The sequence below is a fragment of the Echinops telfairi genome, unplaced genomic scaffold (assembly GCF_000313985.2).
Source record: "Echinops telfairi isolate 266 unplaced genomic scaffold, ASM31398v2 ScPeMD7_7469;HRSCAF=8507_0, whole genome shotgun sequence".
NCBI lineage: Eukaryota > Metazoa > Chordata > Mammalia > Afrosoricida > Tenrecidae > Echinops > Echinops telfairi.
In genome coordinates, this window is record NW_022111372.1 from 88,697,425 (window position 1) to 88,704,548 (window position 7,124).

A 7,124-nucleotide genomic window follows, 5' to 3' on the forward strand; every position below is an offset into this window, starting at 1 on the left:
GGTGTTTCATGAGTCTGAAGAGGACTTGATAGATTGGTATGGGACATATGGGCTAATATCGGACTTATGGACTTGATCCAGACTGGGCTGGGGTGTGTTCTCAATGTTCAACTGCTCTTGTATATAAAGCTCTTTCTTATACACATATGAGTCTCTATGAATTTGTTGCTCTATATAACCCAGACTAACACACCAACAAAGAGCAAAGATTATAACCTTCAGTAATCCATAAAGCAAACAAAAATCCTTATATCTGTACTAAAAGACAACATCATGATAAATGGAGAGAAGATTGAATTTGTCAAGGGTGGCATTTTTGCTTGGGTCCATCAACAATGCTCAAGGAAGCACAGTGGTCAAGAAATCAAGCAACACATAGCATTGGGCAAATCTGCTGCACAAGTTGAAGATCAAAGATGTCACTTTGAGGAGTAAGAGGCACCTGACCTAAACCATGGTGTTTTCAGTTGCCTCGTATACTTATGAAAGCTGGACCAAGAATAAGGAAGACTGAGGAAAAGAGGATATATCTGAATTGTGGTGCTGGCAATGAATATTGAACATACAGGCATACCGTGTTCTATCATACTTCACTGTATCGTGCTCAGCAGATTTGAGTTTTGTACAAATTGAAGGCTTGTGACATCCCTGTGTTCAGTATTGGCACCATTTAAAACTTAAAAATAGTTTATTGACATATAATTCATATAATATACAATTTAATGGTTTAAATATATTAAAAAGAGTTGTTCAATCACCACAATCAATATTAGAATATTTTCATCATTCTCGTACTCATTATTATCAGCTCACCATTTAATCCCAGCTTCCCCGGCCATATCCTTAAGAAACTATTAATCTATTTCCTGTCTTTGTAGAATTACATATCTTGGATTTAATATAAAAAAGTCAGACAAAAAGAAAACAAAGCCTTGTGTCAAACAAGCAGCCATCCAAGTGGGATGTCAACTTAGCCCTCATGCAAGAAGCACACCAACATCCGTGATCCAAGGGTTGCCAATGATATAATCCAAATCCGAAGGAGGGAATAGTATCAGAGCTGAAATTGTGAGATTTTGGTGTGCAGAAGCCTGTGGATGACAGTGGAAGCCCAAAATACATTTGCAGGATCCACACAAGGAAAAAGACCCCTGAGATTTTCCTCTGATCATAATTGAGGCTGGTGATATCCTGGTGATCAGACAGAGTATTATAGAGACTACTATAGTAGGTTACAATGATAAATCTGACTTGAATGGTTCACACCTTGTCCTTATATCTCCCTTTTGATATTCTTTGTGCTTAATTTGGTTTTTAACATTTTCTGTTTTTTTTTTTTCCCTTTTCATATTGGGGTTTATCTCTGTTGTATTTTGCCACTTTTGGGGGTAGACTTCTTGACTCACTGTTATGTATTTTTTCTGTGTTTTGGTATATGAAACCCAGGATGGATGCATTTATAGGGATAATAATTAGAATAAGGGTTCCTGGTGGGGGGGTATGGTAGAGGAGGTATGTGTGGTGGTTAATGGGGAGCTGATATGAAAGAGTACAAGAAAGAAGAGAATGTTTTGAAATTTATTGTGGTAGTGATTGTACTCTACTCTTGATATGATTGAACTATTGAATGGTATTATGTCTCTATTAGCTCCTAATAAAATGATTTGAAGGAAAAAGATATAGAAAATTTACCTTATAATTTATTTCAGACATATTTCATAAAATACTTGATATAATTATTTACATTTCACAGTAATTATATTCATTTAATTTTAGTGGTATACAGTTTTATTTTTACAGATCTGCTTTATTATCAAAATTCTATTGTTGTTTTATATGATTTTTTGTTGTTCTGTTGGCTATAACTCAGCACCCTCAGATATAACAGAACAAAAATTGTGTATGCTTACAAATAGCTTGAAATCTGTTCGTTTGTATACATACAATAACTTTGTATATGAACAAGAATTTTTCATTTATAAACATGTTTTCCAAGTAATTATATTAATTAGCTGAGTCTACTGTGTAGTGTATACGTAATTTTTAAGAAGTTCATGTGTTATAAAGTTCACTTTATTATGATATTTATTTTATTATGGTGGCCTGGAACTGAACCTAGAGTATCTCTGAGATATGTCTTTGCCTTAGACTGCCAGACGCATGGACACATCTATCTTGGAAGAAATACAGCCAAAAGGTACTTTAGAAGTAAGGATGATGACTTCGTCCCATGTCCTTTGGACTTGTTATTAGGAGAATCTAGTCCCTGGAGAAGGACATCATACTTGATGAGGTAGAGGGTAAGCCAAAAAGGATAACCTTAAACCAGATGGATTGACAGAATGGCTTTAACAAGGGGCTCAGACATCGCTATGATTACAAGTACTGCCCCAGAGCGGACAGTGTTTCCTTGTGTTGAACATAGGATCAGTAAGAGTTGGGACTGACTCAGTGGCATCCAACAACAATCATAACAATGTGCTTCAGCTACCTCATCTGCCAGGAGTCCTTGAATCATACAAATTCTGCAGTGGATGTGAGCACTATACTTAATGCTGCAGCACGATACAGTAAACTGCAAGGTAAAGACTTAAATCTTGACATTTCAAGTCTCTAACTATGTTGATTTGCTCCTTAAAAGCAAACCCAACTAGCAAGTACCAATACCATGCATCATGCTTTCTGTAAAGTTATTTTCTTTCATTTTTTTAACATCTCTTTGATGTTAAAGATGAAGAAAGTGAGGCATACCAAGCAAAATATCTGACACCATCTAAGTATTCAATAAATGATAGCTGGGTTTGCTTCCAAAGAGATGAATCAACACTTGTTAAAACTTCCAGTCTAGGATCCAATCCAGAAGAACCCTGGTGGTGCAGGGGTTAACGCTCCCGGCTGTCAATCAAAAGGCCAGCAGACCTAACCCATCAGCCAGTCTGGGAGAGACAGAAGAAGCAGTCTGCATCTGTGAAGAGTTCAGCTTTGGAAACCTTTTGGGGGTAGTTCCACTGTTTGCTAAAGGGCTACTTAGGGTTTTCAAGATTGTCTATCTTTGTGGGAGTAGACAACTCATCTTTCTGCCAAGGAGAGAGAGGTGGGTTTGAGCACTGATGTTGTCCTTAGAAGCCCAGTGCCCAGTCCAGAGCACCACCTGGACTTCTTTTCGAAACCACAGTACTTTGACATGACTCTGATCATGGTTTGTTTTATAGGCTTGATGTCTACAGATGCCCTGGGTGTATGCATTTAATGTTGAAATTAGGAAGTGTAACTTTGCGTCACAAATATAAACTATCCTTTTCAAAAGGGCCTTTTATGCCACTGTAGATTATTAGAACACTTTTGAAAGAGAGACACCAATGTGACATTGGCTAGCCTTCATTTAGAATCTTAGGCTGTCCTGATCAGAAGGACCTATGAGGATCATCTGCGGGTACCCTACCCTGCTTCAGAGATGGCAGCATCTCAGTCTGGATGTCTTGGCTCCTTGTCCTTTGTTCTTTCTACGTCATCACCCCGCTCTTCTGAGCGATTAATGAACAGCCTTTCAAAATATCTGTCTACTTAAACATTTTTACTCCTTGGTCATTGACTCTGATGAATAGATTTGATTTTGTTATAACACCAACTTTCATTCTGCAAGAGACTACTGCTTGTGTATCATGAAAGGAATTTAGCACAGTCTGAGTGATTTATTGGTTTAGCTGCATACCGAATCTCTTTTTGGCTGCCCCCTCTCTTTGCATGCACATGTCTGGAACCCGGATAGCAAACCTGGATAGCAAAGATACCCTTCGTGGTTGTAAAACCGATATGCTGGTGATAATAATAATAATAGACTCATTGTAGGTCCTTTGGTACCAGTATATTCTTTAAGAATATAATCAGAAACATCTGCCAGCTCAAGTGTCTTTCTGCCCTCCCTTAGATGACCCCAATTGACAGCTGGCGGACAGTGACCCCTTGGGAAGTTATTGACCCCTTTTGAAGGGACAGAAAAGGCGGGCCTTGACTTCCTAGCCTTTGGAGGTGTGAGGTGTTGATACTTTAATATCTCTTTACTCAAGTGTAGCCTTTCTGAAAGTTTGTAGCTGCTTTCCCCTGGTAAATAAGAACGGCAAATACCCTATCTTCAGGAAGCCTGGTCTCTCACTTTTCATAGCCATGGCTTCTGTTTTATTATGCAAAAGATAAAGGAACGCCAAGGGCAGCCTCCATTTTGCGCATGTTAGACCTTTGCATGGAGCCCCCGGTGGCTTAAATGGTTAAGTGCCCAGTTGCTACTACAAAACTTGCTTTGAATCCACTAAAAGCACCCCAGAAGAAGCCCTGCAAGGTCACAGCCATTGTGAATCCAGAGCAGCACAGTTCTACTGTGAAACACACATGAGGTTGCTGAGGGTCAGAATTGACCCCATGGCGATTTTTAAAAAAGAACCTCTTTACACACATGCAACCCAAACAGCGGCAGTTATAATACATGTACACCTTTGCGCAGCAGCGGTGTTCAACCTGTGGGTCTTGACCCCTTTGGGGGTCAAATGACCCTTTCACAGAGGTCGCCCGATTCATAACAGTAGCAAAATGATTGTTAAGAAGTAGCAATGAAAATCATTTTATGGTTGGGGGTCACCACACATGAGGACCTGAATTAAAGGTTGCAGCATTAGGAAGGTTGAAAACCACTGCCTTCAGGGAAGGATGACAAATTCATTTATGTGGTTTGATTTTAAAAATTATGAAAGAATAAAAGTATAAGGTCAAAATGGAGTAAAATTACACTTTAAATTTTCTTCATAACCGCCCCCACCCCCCCAAAGTACAACACACATGGTGTATACACACAGCCAATGTGGTAATTCTTATGCCAACACAATTTCTGATGCCCTGAACCAACTTCAAGGAAGGACAGGATTTTTCATGGGCTTCTCAAGACCCCTTTTGCTTCCTTGAGATCCCCGTTAGTGTGGTGGAGGGACTAGAAAATTCCAGTGTTGGAATTTTCCTGTCTGCAGCATTATCATCTTATCTTAAGGTCCACTTGTTTTTGTGTGGACTAAGTGAGCTTGGTGGGCATGACTGGTCTGTGGTAACCTCCCCTCCCATGCAGGGACCCAGGTTCCATTCCCGCCAATGTTTCTGTCATGTGCAGCCACCACCCTCGTTGGTCAGTGTAGCTTATGTGTTGCTGTGAAACAAAATACAGTTCAGTGGAGTTTCTAGATTAAGATAGACTAGGAAGAGAGGCCTGGTGATCTAATTCTGATAACCCTATGGATCACCTGGGATCATACGGGGCTGCGCTGCATACTTTCCATTGCACATGGGATCACCCTGAGTGAGGGACCGAATCAGAACCAACAGATCAGATACATGCATAGGAGCCTTTTACACAGCATTCTGCCTGGACACAGTAGGTGCGCAGTCCTGTTTGATGCATTTGATCCTGCTCTTCCTTGATCAGTTCCACAGCCACGCTGGGTTTGCAAAGATGCCAAGGAAAACATGGTCACTTGCTTCTTGCTGTCCAAAGTTGCTCTTACTTCTGGTGACCCTTTCTGAGCCCTTGTCCCTCTCCCAACACCTTGTTAGTAGACTTGAAAGAAGTGGACATGAATTAAATTATAAATATGCAAGTTACCACAAGGTGGCGTCAGATCATTTCAAGTAATGCCAGGTAGGGGGAGCTTCAGTATAAGAAGTCTTTCATTAAAAAAAAAAAAAGAAAAGACAATGATGTGCCTTTCATGTCATGGTATTTAGTTATTGTAACCAGACCCCTAAGACTAATGACTCTTTTTTCTCTCTTGTATGGAAATTTGAGGCTCATGTCTGTTCAGTGCACCAAAATTTTGTAGATGTGCACCAAAATTTTGCAAATGATTTTACTAGTCTAAATAGTTCAAGATTTCTTGTGTTTGGCTAAGCAGATTTCCATTTTACTTTTGTTATTTATAAGCAGTGTATCTTAGGTGGCCCTCCTTGTCACTCATTATCCCAGAGCCTGCTTGTTCTTGGAAACATGGAATGAAAAGGTACAGTTTTTCAACAAACTTTTTGAAGGCCTCTCATATTTTTCTCCTGAGTACCCCCGACATATTTGCCTGTTGGCTGTTTCCCCAACTACAGTATAAACACTATGAGGCAAGAACTTTGGCTTCTTGCTGTATTGTTAGTATGTGGGACAGTGCCTGACACGATAAATCAACTCCTAAACTCACTGCCGTTAAGTCAGTTCTGACTCACAGGGACCCTATAGGGCAGGGCAGCACTGTCCATGTGGATTTCCTGGACTCTAACTCTTCCTCATGGGATGGAACCCTGTGGCGTAGTGGTTACGAGTTGGGCTGTAATTTGCCTGGTTGGCAGTTCGAAACCACCAGCTGGTCACAGGGAGAAAGACTGGGCTTTCTACTCCCATATACAGTTATAGCCTTGGAACCCCTCAGGGGTTGCAATGAGTCCCCATTGACTTGATAGCAATGAGAGAGAGTAGAAAGTCTCCTCTGTCCCTGCAGATAGGCCGGAGGTTTCCAGATGCTGACCTTGCCGTTAACAGCCGAGTGCATAGCTGTTGGCTACCGTGGCTCCTGCCTGGCACGATGGTTAAAGACAACAACAACTCTCAAATGAAGAATAGCTGGAGAATTTCTAGTGTCATTTAAATCAAGACCCTTGGGCTCAGTAGACAGATGTTATAGATTATGTAAAAATATGAAGTGTTTGAGTTTATAGCATTTAGGATTACCTGGCTAGCTTATAAATGAATCAGAACCTGAAAACTTTGCATCACTGTGTCTAGATGGCGATGGCATGGTCAACTTCTTTCATACTGTAGTCCTTGAATCTTCCTATGCAGACTCTGGGTGGTGGAAAGGGTTCAAAGCCTTGATTACTACCCCAGCGGTTTGGTGGTCAGAACTGGCCCAGAGGTGCCTCGGAAGAAGGGTTTGGCAATCTGCTTACAAAAGACCACTGCTTTGAAAAGCTGGTGGAGTGGAGTGCTACTCAGCACAAATGGGTCACTGTGAGTTGGTATGGACCCAATTGCTAACTTTGCACATTACCATGTATTTATAACTAACTTTCCACATTACCATGTATTTATAACTAACTTTCCACAT

At 40.6% G+C, this 7,124-nt stretch overlaps 1 protein-coding gene across 4 annotated transcripts in view; it reads left to right on the forward strand.

The window, feature by feature from the left end:
* The first annotated feature begins 2,557 nt into the window (after positions 1–2,557).
* The window catches only part of PRELID2 (PRELI domain containing 2), an 83,008-nt gene continuing 78,441 nt past the window's right edge, over positions 2,558–7,124 (forward strand). For 2 of the 4 annotated variants that reach the window (XR_006679546.1, XM_045284860.1), the window contains exon 1: positions 2,558–2,582. The gene's annotated coding sequence lies outside the window, so the exon portion shown is untranslated. The remainder of the gene's footprint in view (positions 2,583–7,124) is intronic. The other 2 variants (XM_045284861.1, XM_030888832.2) reach the window with 2 other exon arrangements.